The sequence below is a fragment of the Rana temporaria genome, chromosome 7 (genome assembly GCF_905171775.1).
Source record: "Rana temporaria chromosome 7, aRanTem1.1, whole genome shotgun sequence".
NCBI classification, from domain to species: domain Eukaryota; kingdom Metazoa; phylum Chordata; class Amphibia; order Anura; family Ranidae; genus Rana; species Rana temporaria.
Window position 1 is genome coordinate 10,837,608 of NC_053495.1, and position 17,515 is coordinate 10,855,122.

Sequence of the window (17,515 nt, forward strand, 5' to 3'; positions counted from 1 at the left end):
TGGATCAGGGGGGCGTGTTTTATGTAAAAGTACTGTGACCTGACGTGATTGACGTTTTTCCCAAACGACGCATGCGCCGTCCGTGGAATTTCCCAGTGTGCATTGCTCCAAAGTACGCCACAAGGACGTCATTGGTTTCGACGTGAACGTAAATGACGTCCAGCCCCATTCACGGACGACTTACGCAAACGACGTAACTTTTTCAAATTTTGACGCGGGAACGACGCCCATACTTAACATTGGCTGCGCCTCATATAGCAGGGGCAACTTTACGCCGGGAAAAGCCTAACGTAAACGTCGTAACTTTACTGCGTCGGCCGCGCGTACGTTCGGGAATTCGCGTATCTAGCTAATTTGCATACTCAACGTGGAATTCGACGGAAGCGCCACCTAGCGGTCAAAAAAAAATGCAGTTAAGATCCGACGGTGTAAGAGACTTGCGCCTGTCGGATCTAATGGATATCTATGCGTAACTGATTCTAAGAATCAGACGCATAGATACGACGGGTCAGATTAGGACTTACGACGGTGTACATGGCGCTGCGCCGTCGTAAGTCCTTTCAGAATCTGGGCCTTACTGTCCTAGGGTGAGAATTCACACTCACTGTACTGTATAGAGGAGCAGCATTGTCAGTAACCCTTGAACAGTATTACAGACCATAGGGGAGCAAATATGAGAAGTTCATTGATAGGGTGTAAATACGCTTTAAGCGAAAGATATTATTGAAACATAATAGCAAGTTATCGATTTACCAGCAAAACAAATCCTGTTCTCTCCTCGCAGGCTGCGGCAGTATTTGCAAAGTGCAATGTGTTCTGCATGTTACTGACAGATGGCAGATCTGTGTGTTTTGTCTATGAGCGATCTAATATGAGCTTTGCAGTGCATACAAAGGATAGCGCTCCAGGCAGTCTTCTGGCTCGCTCGCTGACCCCGGGCGCCGACTTACCCGATGCCCCGAATGAAGAAGTTTCGGCTTTCTTCCTTTGAATTCCGAGCTTTGCGTCGTACTGTAAAGCAAAGGATAGAAGGAAAGGCCTCCATACATAAGGTGGCTCCTCTAGCTGTAAATTCAGAGAGCGTTAGATTAGCCGCCCAAGACCAATAATTCCGTTTTGGGAGCTGGCGGAGAATTACAATTCCCAACAGTTTCCTGTGTCGCCCATATATTAGACAATTGTGTTGCTTTAACGTCAGCCTTCAAATTAAAAATTGAAAAATGCCTTTCAACTGGCAGTGCCGAGCTTTCAATCGAATTCCCCGGCAATTCCAATGGTTTGGTAGCTCGTCACTGGGGAAACGAACAAAGCCGCGAGTATCAGATTGCTTTGGCTGAACACTGATGGAAAACAGCAAATAGGCTTGTGGTATGACCAGCACTATTGTCAGATCACCTGTGGCCAGGTGACAAGTGCACCCCATTGGGGTCAGGGATGCACCACAGTGTAGTGAACCCTATAGCCGACTGCTGCTATCAGAGAGGAAGCGTGAACCCAAGATCGCCCAGGGCGCGGAGTCTAAGACCCAGCTTTGTGTTCACCAGAGCCTCTAGTGGTGAGGATGGCCTTCCCCGCAGCTGGATCCAGGTCGCGACCCCTGGGATCCCCTAGGTCACGCTCCGCAGAGAGAGAGGGCAAGCAGCAAGCAGGACAATGGTAGTGATGGGTAAGCCAAGGTCTGGGCAACAGGCAGACTAGGGTAACCAAGGGAAAGGCAAAAGGTCAAGGGCACAGGCAAACAGGAGAAGTCAGGGACGAGCCATAAACGGTACACAGGAAGATAATCGTAGCACACTGCAGACAGGAACTTAAGCAAACAACACTGTTGAACAGCAAAGCAGGCCTGTAGTGCAACAGTTAATATAGACTTCCTGGGATGGCCTGGGTGGGGCCATACAGGAAGTAGAGGAGATAAGAAGGTAACCAGAACAGAGTCTGGCCTCTTAATGGACAGATGGAAACAGGTAAGCTGCCAGACTATTGCATATCCATGACAACCATAGGTGTGCGCAGCCTATGGCATTAGGGTGTGCACACCAAAGCTCAAACACACATGCGTGTGTAATATACCGTATATGGCAGTGGGCAAGTCAGTAGGGCAGAGATTGGTGTCTGTCTTTATTTGTATTATTATTATTTTTTTTACAATTTTATTTTTATTATTTTTTTAAATATATATATATATATATATATATATATATATATATTTTAGGAGCCCTGTTGGGGGGGCTTTGGTGAAATATCAGTGGTCTAAACAGTGGTCTAACTTTTTCTCTGCAGCCAGGCAGCAGGGGGAATCTGCACAGTACAGGGTGATTAGGGTGTGCCCAGGCACACCTTACACCCTATGTGCGCACGCCTATGATGACAACTATATCTCATGGGAAGCCAGATCTATGAGCATCAAAGTAGGCATCATACAAAAGTGCGATCATGTAGGCATCATATCAAAGTGCGATCAGGTAGGCATCATACCAAAGTGCGATCAGGTAGGCATCACACCAAGGTGCGATCAGGTAGGCATCATACCAAAGTGCGATCAGGTAGGCAACATACCAAAGTGCGATCAGGTAGGCATCATACCAAAGTGCGAGATCAGGTAGGCAACATACCAAAGTGCGATCAGGTAGGCATCATACCAAAGCGCGATCAGGTAGGCATCATACCAAAGCGCGATCAGGTAGGCATCATACCAAAGCGCGATCAGGTAGGCATCATACCAAAGCGCGATCAGGTAGGCATCATACCAAAGTGCGATCATGTAGACATCATAGCAAAGTGTGATCATGTAGGCAACATACCAAAGCGCGATCAGGTAGGCATCATACCAAAGCGCGATCAGGTAGGCATCATACCAAAGTGCGATCAGGTAGGCATCATACCAAAGTCTCGCCCCGCTTGCCATATAACCCAGGATCAACTCTGATTGGTTGCTTAGTGCGGTTTACTGCACATCATTTCACCATTTAGTGTTGCTGATAAGAGAAACCTTTATGGGATCAGAAGCTGTGCGGATTGATGGGCGGCTGTGGGCCTGGGCTGGAGTGACTTATGGATGACAGGAAGCAAATAGGAAGCAATGGTTTCTCCGTGTTACTACGGAATACAAGACATTGTACTGTCTGTTCAAGTAATCCGAACATATTTCCTCGGGTGATACACAACCTGCACGCTTTATTCTTCTCTCCATCTTCTCATCTGCTTTTATGTTCTGCCGAATCAATGAAGGATCTCAGCCCTGTCCAATATACATCCCGCACTCGTGTATTTCTAACGCTCAAATCAATACCGCCGGGAGGCTTCTGCCCAAAAAAATTGTGAAAAAGACTTATTGAAAACTTTTATGTTGTGGCTCAATAGCTATAATTCATTGTTCCTGGTTAATTGATGTGTGTATATTTTTATATATAAAGGAAGAAAAGACCTGAAAAGAGAAAACGAATTCAGCCACCACATCTAGGGCGTAGCAAGCTGCAACAGATACAATTTTTGTTCTTGGGGTTGGATATGTTTTAACCACTTGATGACCGACGTGCGCATGTATACATCCTATTAGCAAGTGGTTATTATTGCAGCTACAGCCATGACCTTGGTACCGTTTTTTTTCCAGCTGGTGATCAGCTGCTTTGTGATCTGGGCTATTTTACAGCACTTTAACTGCTTGCCGACTGCCTCACGACTATATACGTCGGCAGAATAGCACGGGCAGGCAAAGCAATGTTCCTGTACGTTGCTTTGAATCTGCCGCCTAGCGGGCACGCGCGCGCGCCCACCTGCCCGCCGTGAGCTCCATGACCGTGGCCGTAGGACATGCGGACTGGATGTCCAGTTGTCCGCAGGTGTCCCGCGATCGTGTCACGGAGTGGCAGAACGTTGAGGTAAACAAGGCATTTCCTTGTTCTGCCTAGTGACAGGACACTGAGGGCCAGATTCACGTAGGAGAGCGCATCTTTGCGCGGGCGTAACGTATCCCATTTACGCTACGCCTCCGCAACTTTGACAGGCAAGTGCAGTATTCTCAAAGCAAAGTTGCGGCGGCGTATCGTAAATAGGCCGGTGTAAGCCCGCCTAATTCAAATATGGAACATGTGGGCGTGTTTTATGTGAATGTATTGTGACCCCACGTAAATGACGCTTTTTACAAAGTTCGCATGCGCCGTCCGTGAAAGTATCCCAGTGCGCATGCTCCAAATTAACCCGCAAAAAGCCAATGCTTTCGACGTGAACGTAAATGACGCACAGCCCTATTCGCGAACGACTTACGCAAACAACGTAATCGACGGAAAATTCGACGCTGGCCCGAAGTCCATACTTAACATTGGCTGCGCCTCATATAGCAGGGGTAACTTTACGCCGGAAAAAGCCTAACGTAAACGGCGTATCTGTACTGCGACGTATTTTACGTAGTAGTACGTGATTAGGGCTGGGCGTAGGTTCCGTTCACGTCATAGGCAGTGATTCGACGTATCTTAGGGAGTAGTTTTCGATGTGATTCTGAGCATGCGCACTGGGATACGTCCATGGGACGGCGCATGCGCCGTACGTTATTCGTATCTTGATGGCGCTCGGCCCATCATTTGCATGGGGTCACGCCTCATTAGCATGGCTCACGCCCACTTCCACCAACGCTGGCTTACGCCGAGGAAGCCCAGCGTATCTTTAACAGCGAGTGGGAGCAAGTGCTTTGTGAATACTGTGCTCGCCGCTCTGCGCTACGTCGGCATAGCGTATATTCGATACGCTACGCCGGCATAACTATGCGCCAAGGTATGTGAATCCGGGCCTTTATGTTTTTAGTGAAGATATTGTTTTGATGTTTTCAGTGGGGAAGGGGAGCCCTGTTAGGTAAACTGTATGGGGCCCCGTGATTGCGCACAGCAACCCTGCCTTCGTGGATTTGGCAATGATCCCGTTTTCATAAATTATTTACAATGTTCTAATTACTTCCCCACTGCCAGAAAAACACATTGACACGCACACGTTTTATCCCTTTAACCTCAAACCGTGAAATCTTTACAAAGAGGAACCTTTAAGTCGTTTCCCGAGCTGCCAGATACTGACAAAGCTTGCTGGGTTCCCGCGGCTGGCACAGAATACATCTCTGGAGTGGGCGTTTTGCCGCAGTTAGTGTGGGTGACACAGGAATCCTCAAACTAGCTGGTGTCAAAAAACATTACCGTAATCTTCAGTGTGAGGAGACGGCCTGCAATCTTCTTGGACAGGTTTGGAGAACTTTCTGGCCTACTTACGCAAAGCGTCTCAAAGAGCGATGATTTTGAAAGGTGGCCCCAGGGCAGCCATCACAAATTTTGGGGCCCCTTACACAGCTTTAGGCAGGGCCCCCCTGGAGCAGAAAACCGGGGGGGCTCCTCTCTCCTGTCGCAAGATGATAAGCAGGGGGGGGGGGGTGGTGCTGACCAACAAAACAAAGTCAAGTCAAGTCTTCTCTTCTCTCTCCTGCGGGGGTGGTTCCCTACCGCGAGTTGCTAAATGTGGGGGGTCAGATAAAAAAAATGGGGGGAGGGCCCCTGCTGCTGGTTTCTATAGGTGGGGGGGGGTCAAACGAATAAAAAAAAAAAACGGGGGGCGACCTGGCCCCTGGGGACCATCGGGCCCCTTACAGGTGTAATGCCTGTACCCCCCTGATGGAGGCCCTGGGTGGCCCGTGGCATGGGTGTCAAGTGGGGAGTGGGCAAAGAGACCACCAGCTCTCAACAATACTGCCGGAATTTCTTTAGATGCCACGGCCTTGCCTTGGGAAATCTACTGATTTCCTAATTGTGGCATCCAATGTAGGCAAAAGCCAATCTTGGAAATCCACTAAGGCCCCGTACACACGACCGAGTTTCTCGGCAGAATTCAGACAGAAACTCGATGGGAGACGTATTCTGCCGAGAAAACCGGTCGTGTGTACGCTTTTTGCAGAGGAAACCTTCGAGGAACTCGTCGGGCCAAAAAGAGAACATTTTCTCTATTTCCTCGTTAGTCAATGGGAAAAGTTGGCTCGCCGAGATCCTCGGCGGCTTCACAAGGAACTCGACGAGCAAAATGATGTGTTTTGCCCGTCGAGTTTCTCGGACGTGTGTACGGGGCCAAAGAAGTAAGGCCTTTCCGTGGGCAATAATAAAGACAAGCAATTAATGGTGGATGTAGCCTCAGAGCTACTTGATGGCTTTTTTTTAAACAAACCCAACTGCAGGCTAAATTTTTAAAAAAGTGTTCAGTAATGGCATCCTTTGTATTTCTTTCATAACACATTTACTTTAAAGCCCATATCTGGCATGCAGTTTTTTTCTGTAAATGAACATGGCATTAGGTTGAAGTGCTAATGGACGCAATCTCGTCCTAATCATTCAGGCTGTATTCGCAATCATTATTTTATCGTCCTGGTATAGCTGTATACTACTTACCTCAGAACTGCATTATTTATTCCTGACCCCTGCACTTTGTGTTACATAATGATGATCTGTGTTACTTACTACTGACTGCTGTACTCATCAACCCTTTTTAAAAGAGCCTTGCTAGCATAGGTGTGCGCAGCCTATTGCATTAGGGCAGTGGTTCTCAACCTGGGGGTCGGGACCCCCTCGGGGGTCGAATGATGATTTGCCAGGGGTCACTAAATACTGAGTTGTTCTTGAATCTCACACCACTCTCCCAGTCTAAGGCCCCGTACACACGAGGGGATCTCCGCTGGAAACGGTCCGCCGGACCGTTTCCAGCGGAGATTCCTCCTCCGGATTTTGATCCGATGGCTTGTACACACCATCGGATCAAAATCCGCACGGAATACATCCGCGGTGACGTGTCGCGCCGCGACGATGACACGGCGACGTGCGCGACGCTGGAAGGTAAGTACTTCCACGCATGCGTCGAATCATTACGACGCATGCGAGGGAGGGGAGCAGACGGATTGATCCAGTGAGTCTGTACCGATCAATCCGCTGGACACGATTCAAGCGGATAGATTTCTTAGCATGCTAAGAAATTTCTATCCGCTTGAAATCGATCGGCCGGAGGAATCTCCGCGGATAAATATCCGCTAGGCCGTACAGACGACCGGATTTGTCCGCTGGAACTGATCCGCGGACCAATCCCAGCGGATAGATCCGGTCGTGTGTGCGAGGCCTTATTGCGGCCGCCCAGCAAGGCTGTCCCTGAAACCCGCGGCCACCAGCTCAGCAGCCGCCCATTCAGTTCACGGCATGGCTGGGGGGGCAGAGACTAGAGGTCAGCTGACTGGCGAGGAATGTGAAGTGTGAGGGGCTGGAGGAGACCCTATCTCCTGATTTCGGCATAGGTGTCACTGCTATGAGACACCACAAAGTCGGAGACAGTGAGTGTCCTATAGAGATGCATGTACCATAAAAGGGTTCAATACTGTACGAGTGGAAGGGACTCGGGGAGCAATAAATGTCCGTAGGTTAGGGGCGCAAATTACTTGCCTTGCCTTGGGTGCTGACAACCCACGCTATGAAAATAATTTTACTGGTAGGGGTCCCCACAACTTAGGACATTTTATCAAGGGGTCACGGCAATAGAAGGTTGAGAACCACTGCATTAGGGTGTGCACCAAAAAGCTCAAACACACATGAGCGCCACCTGCTGTCACAGGAAGGAAGCTCTGGCGGTGGGAGACGGTTGATTGGGAGCATATTACCCTACACCCTAAATACTAGTGTTTAAGGTGTTCCTAAAGTTGAAACTAGCCTTTAATATAATGGGGGCATTCGCACCGGCCACTGACATCCCCCAACCACCCACCTTGTGCCGCCCCTGGATAATTCCTAATAGGGTTATCAGGGTGTGCCCAGGCACACCCAGCACACCCTGTGCGCACGCCTATGCTTGCTAGGTTATCCCTTAAAAATAGTGCTTTACTCCCTAGTAATCTTTGACCTCTTCCATGTTATTCAGGTAGATCTTCATCCCTGCCTAGCCCTGCTATAGATGGATTTGCTTGCAGAGCCTCCTAGCTTGTGCGAAACAGAATACCCATAATTCCCTTGGTGAAGAAAAATCGTTCATTGGTAAATTTACAGCTCTGTCTCCATAAAAGTGCAAAGGAATCAAGTGTGTGTAATAGGCAATATGCAAATCTCTTAATTTACAGGCAATATTAGGCATTGGGAAGCCTGTTTTTGCTTGGAAGCAGTAAAATAATTGAGGTATCTCTATATTTATGGCCTTCTTGGGGCTGCTTCTAAAAAGGAAACTCCGACAGCTCTTAAAAGGCTTTAAATTATGTTAAATGTTGCAAAGAGGGGTGTTACCCTATTAGATGTTCAGACGTGCGGCACAGACAGACTAAGCAGCGTCTCAGGACCCCATTGTCAATGGGAGGCTCTGAAGTAGGCTGGAAAAAATACATTTGTTTTATCTTGTTTGATACACATAGGCCCAGATTCTTAAAGGACTTACGACGGCGCAGCGCCATGTACGCCGTCGTAAGTCCTAATCCGACCCGTCGTATCTATGCGACTGATTCTTAGAATCAGTTACGCATAGATATCCATTAGATCCGACAGGTGTAAGTCTCTTACGCCGTTGGATCTTAAGTGCATTTTTTTTTTTTTGCCCGCTAGGTGGCGCTTCCGTCGAAATCAGCGTCGAGTATGCAAATTAGCTAGATACGCGAATTCCCGAACGTACGCGCGGCCGACGCAGTAAAGTTACGACATTTACGTTAGGCTTTTCCCGGCGTAAAGTTGCCCCTGCTATATGAGGCGCAGCCAATGTTAAGTATGGCCGTCGTTCCAGCGTCGAAAATTTAAAAAGTTACGTCGTTTGCGTAAGTCGTCCGTGAATGGGGCTGGACGTCATTTACGTTCACGTCGAATCCTTGCGACGTCATTTAGAGCAATGCACTCTGGGAGATTTGAAGGACGGCGCATGCGCAGTTCGTTCGGCGCGGGGACGCGCTTCATTCAAATGATACACGCCCCCTACCCGCCGAATTTGAATTCCGCCGGGTGATTTACGCTACGCCGCCGCAACTTACGGAGCAAGTGCTTTGAGAATACAGCACTTGCCCGTGTAAGTTGCGGTGGCGTAACGTAAATGAGATACGTTACGCCCGCACAGTTTTGCGCTGATCTACGTGAATCTGGGCCAAACTTTGTAATTAACCACCAGCCGACCAGCCACCCGGAGGCAGGTCGGCTCGGCTGCGCGTAATCACGTAGGCAGAGCTTGTTTTTCTCAGAAAATAGGTGCAGGAACTCAACCACGACCCCGTTCAGATTTCACAAACAGTAGAAGGGTCTTAAAAGGGCATTAAATACCAGGATTGCATTACATACAGAATGCAGAGTTCTGGGGGGGGTTACACACAGAAACCAGAAACCAGACTTCTGTGTTTACAAGTGATTGTGGTGAGCAGGCACCAAAGGGTCTGAGCCAGAGGTGGTGGAACCGAGTCCCCCTTGAAAAAAAGCCCTGCACGTAGGTATACGTCATTTCGCATTTCAGCCATTAGGGGCACGTGCGTGCCCAGCAGGCGCGATCACCGCCGGGCACCCGCGATCGCTCGTTACAGAGCGAGAACCGGGAGCTGTGTGTGTAAACACACAGCTCCCGGTCCTGTCAGGGGGAGAAATGACGGATCGTATGTTCATACAATGTATGAACAGCGATCTGTCATTTCCCCTAGTGAGGCCCTTCAGTTAGAACACACCTAGGGAACATAATTAACCCCTTCCCCGCCCCCTAGTGTTAACCCCTTCCCTGCCAGTGGCATTTTTACAGTAATCAATGCATTTTTATAGCACTGATCGCTATAAAAATGACAATAGTCCCAAAAATGTGTCAAAAGTGTCCGAAGTGTCCGCCATAAGGTCGCAGTACCGATAAAAAATCGCTGATCGCCGCCATTACTAGTAAAAAAAAGATATTAATAAAAATGCCATAAAATTATGCCCTATTTTGTAGACGCTATAACTTTTGCGCAAACCAATCAATAAACGCTTATTGCGATTTTTTTTTTACGACAAATATGTAGAAGAATACGTATCGGCCTAAACTGAGGAAATTTTTTTTTTTATATATATTTTTGGGGGATATTAATTATACCAAAAAGTAAAAAATATTACTTTCTTTTCAAAATTGTCGCTCTATTTTTGTTTATAGCGCAAAAAATAAAAACCGCAGAGGTGATCAAATACCACCAAAAGAAACCTCTATTTGTGGGAAAAAAAGGACGCCAATTTTGTTTGGGAGCCACGTCGCACGACCGCGCAATTGTCAGTTAAAGCGACGCAGTGCTGAATCGCAAAAAGTGGCCCGGTCATTGACCAGCAAAATGGTCCGGGGCTGAAGTGGTTAACAGCATGGAAGTAAGTGAACCTCAGCTGAGGTGAGTAAGTCAACTTGCATAGGCCCCCCTAAACAGGAAACCAATGGAGATTCTGGTTTTACAGTCACTAGATCATTTGCCTGATGGACTACTCGTGGTCTCGCCCATGTGCAGAGCCATCTTTAAGGCAGGGCAAAAGAGACAGCTGCCCTGGGCCCTGTCATTGTTGCAGCTGCCTCATACTTGCCAACTATCCCAGTTTAAATTCCTTTGTCCCTTTGAAGTTCTAGTCCTGTGCTGTGTCCCGATATCTCAGTGTGAAGTTGTAATCGGCGCTCTCTCGTCGCCGTATTGCATTTCACGCTGGAACGCATACGGCGACCGCGTGATGACGTCGTCGCCCGGCGCCGCGTGCGTTCCAGCGTGGAACGCGGAAGTGCGAGTCGAATCAGTGCTTTATGCACTACACATGTCTCGCTCCTATAAACAGAACAGCGTGCAGAGTACACGCTGTTCTATTAATGTCGGCCGTAGCCGGGCCACGCTACAAACATTCTACTGGCAATATTCCCTCAACCATAACGAGCAGCACAACCCGGATCCATACTACCTCCGAGTCACACATTACCTGCATCCTCGCTGCCAAGCATATTACACTCTGAAACCATCTGAGTTATAGTTGCCTCTCTCAAGTATATGCTAATTGCATATAGTATTCTCAGATGCTACGTGCTTGACATATGTTGTTAAAAGTATATGGGCTTGCAGCCTAAAATATTGAACATGTTCGCTTAATCTTTTTAGGCTAAGGTTTAAAGGTATGTTATACCCCCTCCCTTAGTAGCTCAATGCATTCCTCTATGTGAGTGATATGATGTAGAGAACCCCCCCCCCCCAAACTCTTTTTCTCTGATTAGAGTGACGCCTGGGGTTCGGTACTCATAATCACTATACATAGAATAGTACATTGAAATCCTTAATGTAATTGGGCTTCACTCACGTTTATTGTAATCTTTCAACGCTAGGGGTTGGAGGTATGTTGTAATACCTCCACCCTTAGTAGCTCAACACATTCTTATATGTGAGAGAGGTGATGTAGTGAACCCCCAAACTCCTTTTCTCTGATTGGAGTGACGCCTGGGGTCCAGTACTGAAATTTCACATAGAGAGGTGCATTGAAATCTTTCCCTAAAATCTTTCACTCTCGTTCACCGTAGTCTGTGACAGAAGTGCTGCTACTAATGCTGAACAGCTCTGCCCTGTTGTTGTGTACAGATGACTCACCTGCAGACCCTGTGTTCACATGTAAATACCCGTCATGCATATGTAAATAACGGGAGCATTCATATGTAAATAGCTGAGGCCGGCAGCATTCATATGTAAATAAAGGAGCCATTCATATGTATATCATACCCCTCTGCAGTGAAGAGAATTTTTTTGTCCAGGGTCCAATCAACATTAAAGACGGCCCTGCCCATGTGCACCATTTTTTGATCCTTTAAGCCTTCCTTGATTGGTCGACCCTGCAAGAACACCAAAAAGCTCCTGGGGCAGAATGTTATCATTAAATCCAACGTAGACATTGGATTGAGAACCTTAACCACTTAAGACCCAGACCTTTAGGCAGCTAAAGGACCCGGACAGTTTTTGCAATTCGGCACTGTGTCGCTTTAACTGACAATTGCGCGGTCGTGCGATGTGGCTCCCAAACAAAATTGGCGTCCTTTTTTTCCCACAAATAGAACTTTCTTTTGGTGGTATTTGATCACCTCTGCGGTTTTTATTTTTTGCGCTATAAACAAAAATAGAGCGACAATTTTGAAAAAAAATCAATATTTTTTACTTTTTGCTATAATAAGGTTGAGCGTGTCTTCTTGCATTATATGGAATCTCCCAATTCTTGTAAATCTTCTCTTCTTCATCCTCAATACTCTGGCACTCACTCCTCTTTCTCCTTTTCTTTGTCCAGAAATGGACCTCAAAGTGAAGTTCCTCCCCTAAAAGGGAAGTTCTGCTGATCCTCCTCCTCCTCCCCCCTCCTTTTCCTCTTTTGGAGGGGAGGTGGTTACCTAGTTATGTCAGGTACTGGCTCCCAATTCTGCTGTAATTGCCTAGACGATCTTAGTGGAAGTTCTCCCCTTCCTGCCCGCAACCTCCTGAGACACGTCACAGGTCCCAGGAGGTGGTGGGACCATTTAAAGGGCACAATGCATTTACAGGGTGCAGTGCTGCTCACTCATGCGTAGTGGGGGGGGGGGTGGCTGTGAAGCCGCAAGGAATCGCAGCTAGCTTCCAGTAGTCAGCATGGTGGTACCAGGGACCCGAAGACCAGTGAAGTCCCCGGCCTGGACAGCTCTGGATCCCTGGACTGGTAGGTGTCTGTTTATTTATGCAGTATTTGTAGCTGCTGGCCTTCATTTTTTAAATAACTATATTTTTCAATAACTTACTAGAACCAAAGGACTGGGGCAAAATCTGGCCCAGGAATCCCGCCGGAGCTCTCTTCCCCGCAATTATATTACAGAAACACACACATTTTACATTATATAATATTGTAATAAAGTGGATTATAGGATTTTACAAGCATTTTAAACTAGGGCTTATTTTCGGGGTAGGGCTTATATTGCAGCCCTCCTGGAAAATAACACTGGGGTAGATTCAGGTAGCAATTACGCCTGGGCGTATCAACTTTCTGTATGTGGTCAGCGTAGAGTATGCAAATTGCATACTCACGGCAATTCACAAACGTACGCGCGCCCGGCGTTCGAGTTTTACGTCGTTTGCGTACAGCGCTTCCGTCGTAAGGCTGCTCCTGCTATTAGGAGGCGCAGCCAATGCTAAGTATGGACGTCGTTCCCGCGTTGCGTTGTTCGAAATTTGCGTCGTTTGCGTAAGTGGATCGTGAATGGCGCTGGACGGCATTTACGTTCCCGTCGAAGCAAATGACGTCCTTGCGACGTCATTTACCGCAATGCACGTCGGGAAAGTTTCCCGACGGAGCATGCGCACTACGTTCGGCGCGGGAACGCGCCTAATTTAAATGATCCACGCCTCCTACGGGATCATTTAAATTACGCGCGCTTACGCCGGCCACTTGTACGCAACGCCCCCGCAAATTACGGAGCAAATGCTTCGTGAATGAAGCGTAGCTCAAGTAATTTAGGGAGGCGTAGCGTAAAAACGGTACGCTGCGCCTCCGTAGTAGTGCGCGCCCCTACCTGAATCCACCCCACTAGGTCTTGTTTTCGAGTTAGGTCTTACTTTCGGGGAAACACGGTATTAGGTTGCTTGCCCAGAGATTTTAGCTTTAAGCATAAAGCAAGTTCTGCTGCTGCTTTTCTGTGCATACGGGGCAGGCGAAGTCTCCGCTATACCAATACTGATAGATATTGAAAACTCTCTGTACTAGGTATACAAAAATGTTCTGTTTACCCCCCAGTTGGGGGGGGGGGGGTTGGACACATGGTGAAACTTGCAGTTCTGTAGCATCTATAAACTTTCCATCTATCACAATCCCAACCCCAATTACAAATTCTTGTACATATGTGCGGCGATTCATGCATGCTGCAATTTATTTCTTTTTCCCGGCTGTGATTGTAACGAGGCAGAAGGAGGGTTAATGACCCCGCGCTATTATCATGAGGAATTCAGCTATGAAGCCAAGGAGCAAATAAACATCCTATTAATATTAATGGAGATTTTATTATCTGCTGGACAGGGAAACAAGGATCCGTCATAAGATAGCTGAGAGAGGCACCGATCTCTGCACTGAGCTGCGTCTCACACATCCTCTCCTCTCTCCGGCTCGTTGGCTCCTCTGTCTCTTCTATGTCTCTCTCTCTCTCTCTCTCTCTCTCTCTCTCTCTCTCTCTCTCTCTCTCTCTCTCTCTCTGCATTCTGTCATATTTCTGCATACTGCCTCTCCGCTTCCATTTCTTTTCCATTTTTCATTCTCTTCAATCCCTCCTGGTTCCTCCTACCTTCCCCCCTTTTTACCTTCCTGTTTCCCATCCTCTTTACCGTCTCTTTTAGTGTTCCCTTTTTTGTTTTTCCTCTTTCACTGTCCTCCTCTCTCTCCCCCTCCTCCCTCCCATCTTTACCTTGTTCTATTTCTTTATTGCATTAATTTCCTCTTCCGTCCGTACTCCCCCCTCCATCCTTCTTTCCTTTTCTCACTCCTTCCTATTCCCTCTTTCTTCTTATTCGGTCTTTCTATCTATTCCATCTGCTTTCCTGTTCCCTCTTCCATCCTATTTCCTCTTCCTTTCTATATCCTCCTCCCAACCATCCCCTATTTCCTTTTAGTCTCTCTTTATTCCGGTTTCCTCCTACTTACCATTCCATTTTTTCCTATTCCCCCTTCCCTTCTATTTCTTCTTCTTCCTTTCTATTCCCTCTTCCTACTTATTCCCTCTTGTTTCCTATTCTGTTATCTTTCCCTATTGTCTTCCTATTCTCATCCTTCCTATTCTCATCCTTCCTATTCCCCCTTCCCTTCTATTTCTTCTTCTTCCTTTCTATTCCCTCCTCCTATTTATTCCCTCTTGTTTCCTATTCTGTTATCTTTACCTATTGTCTTCCTATTCTCATCCTTCCTATTTTCATCCTTCCTATTCTCATCCTTCCTATTCTCATCCTTCCTATTCTCATCCTTCCTATTCTCATCCTTCCTATTCTCCTCCTTCCTATTCCCTCTTCCTTCTTATCTTTCAACCTTGCTATTCTTGCTAGCTATTCCATCTTCCTTCCTGTTTCCTAATGTATCCCCTTTCTTCTTCCTACATATTTCCTCTTCTTATTTTATTGCTTTTATTTATTTCCTCGTTTACTTTTTATCTTCTGTTCCTTTCTACACCCTCTTTCTTTTAAATTACTTTTCCTGTCTATTCCCTATTTTTTTTCCTATTACCTCCCTATTTCTTTGTTTTTTTCTTTCTGCTATTACTTTTTATTTCCTTTCCCTCTTTCTTTTCTTTTTTTTTTCTTTCTTTCTTTCTTTCTTTCTTTGTTCCTTCCTATTCCCCCTTCCTTCATTTCTTGGTTTCTTCCTTCCCTTCTTCCTTTCTTTTTCCTCTTTTTTCTACTCCCGCTTTCTTTTCTCTTCTTTCTACTTATTCCCTCTTGTTTCCTGTCCTGTTATCCTTTCCTATTTTTCTTCTTTCTTCCTATTCTCATCCTTCCTCATCCTTCCTCTTCACTCTTCCTTACTCTTTCTTCCTTGCTATTCAGTCATTCTTTCTATTCCATCTTGCCTCCTGTTCCATCTTTTGTCCTGTTCCTTTTTCCTTCCAATTTCCTCTTCCTACCTATTTCCCTTTCTTTCTAGTTCCCATTTTTTCCTTTTTTCTCTTCATTCCCTTTCCCTCTTTCTTCCTATTTCCTCCTCCATCCTATTTCTTTGCTTTTTTCCTTCCGCTATTACTTTTTATTTCCTCCTCCTTTCCTTTCCCTCTTTCTTCCTTCCCTTTCCCTCTTCCTACCTATTCCCTTGCTTTTTTTTCCTTTCTGCTATTACTTTCTATTTCCTTTTCCTTTCTACATATTCTTTCTTCTGAATCCCTCTTTCTTTTTATCCCTTGTTCTTTTAAATTTTTCCTTCTTATATCCTCTTTCTTATTTTTTTCATTTTTCCCCATCTTCTCTTCTATTTCCCCTTCCTTCCTTGTTTTTTTCCCTTCCTCTCTTCCTTTCTATTTCCCCGTTCTTCATTGTTTTCTTCCTTCCTCTCTTCCTTTCTACTCTCTTTCTTCCAATTACCTTTTCCTTCCTATTTCATGTATTATCCCTCTTTCACTTAAATACCCTTTTCTTCCTGTTTCTTAATTTTTATTTATTTACTGTTATCTCTCACTTTTTACTCCTATTTCTCCCCTAGCTTCATCATTCTCTTTCTCTCCCTCTCCCATACTTTCACCTTCTCTCTCTCTCTACATCTCTCACGCGTTCTCTCTCTTTCAATTCCTCCTTACCTCCCTCCCTCTCTATCTCTCTCTCTCTCATACATTTTAATTTGTCCTTTAGTTAATGCACAGTAAAATTTTCGGCTTTGTGTTACATATCTCTAACTTTGGAGAACGCTCCCCCTGGGCTCCAGCACACATTTCTCAACATCTTTCCATTATTATTTTTTTTCATGCTTATTATCGCTTGCCATCTCGCTGTCTCTTTTGCTTCTCTCTTCTCTCTCTCTCTCTCTTTCCCCTCTTCTCCTGTTTCTTCCATCCGAGTGGCTGATTGCTGAGACCCTCGACTGCGACCGTCTGCTCGGACTCTGGGGGCGAGTGAGCAGAACAGCGCACCTATGTTCTCTGTGTCACTAAAGTGTCGATTCGGCATCATAAGACGGCTGGTGAAAGGTACGGTACGGTGGGATCACACACCCGCAGCTCAGGCGGTCTCGTCTGCTGTGTGATGAGGGAGAGAGAGATAAAATGTTTGATGTGTGCAATGCGGGAATAGGGAGTCCGCTCCCCCTCCCAACATTTTAGAAACTACAACTCCCAGTATGCTCTGCAAACTAGATGCTGGTAATACTAGATAAGAAGACGGACGCTTTGGCAGACCATTTGGACCATAAGGTTCTTGTATAGAATTGTTACTTGTGTGCTTTGCAGCATGAACTTTGTTTTGTCACAGCCCGGGTTGGAGCTGTCAGGGGTATATTGACTGCGGCGTGGATGAAAAGCACGGCGCCATTGACTAGGTATAATCACTGTGGCATTGTTAGGTATGATCACACTGGCGTCTTCATGATGGGGGAAAATTGGTGTGGCTTTATTGAGAATAATTACTGTGATGTTGACAGGTACAATCAGTTCAGCATCGATAGAACGATACACTGCAGCCTCGTGCATAGAACTACTGTGGTGTAGGAGATCTAAAATCCTGACCGGATGATATTTTTGTTTGCTTAACCGCTTCAGCCCCGGAAGATTTTACCCCCTTAATGACCAGAGCATTTTTTGCGATACGGCACTGCGTCGCTTTAACTGACAATTGCGCGGTCGTGCGATGCTGTACCCAAACAAAATTGACGCCCTTTCTTCCCCACAAATAGAAGCTTTCTTTTGGTTTTATTTGATCACCTCTGCGGTTTTAATTTTTTTTGCGCTATAAATAAAAAAAGAGCAAAAATTTTGACACTACACTAGGCCCGGATTCAGAGAGCAATTGCACCTGCGTAACCATAGTTACGCAGCTTAATTGCTTACTTAGGCTGCA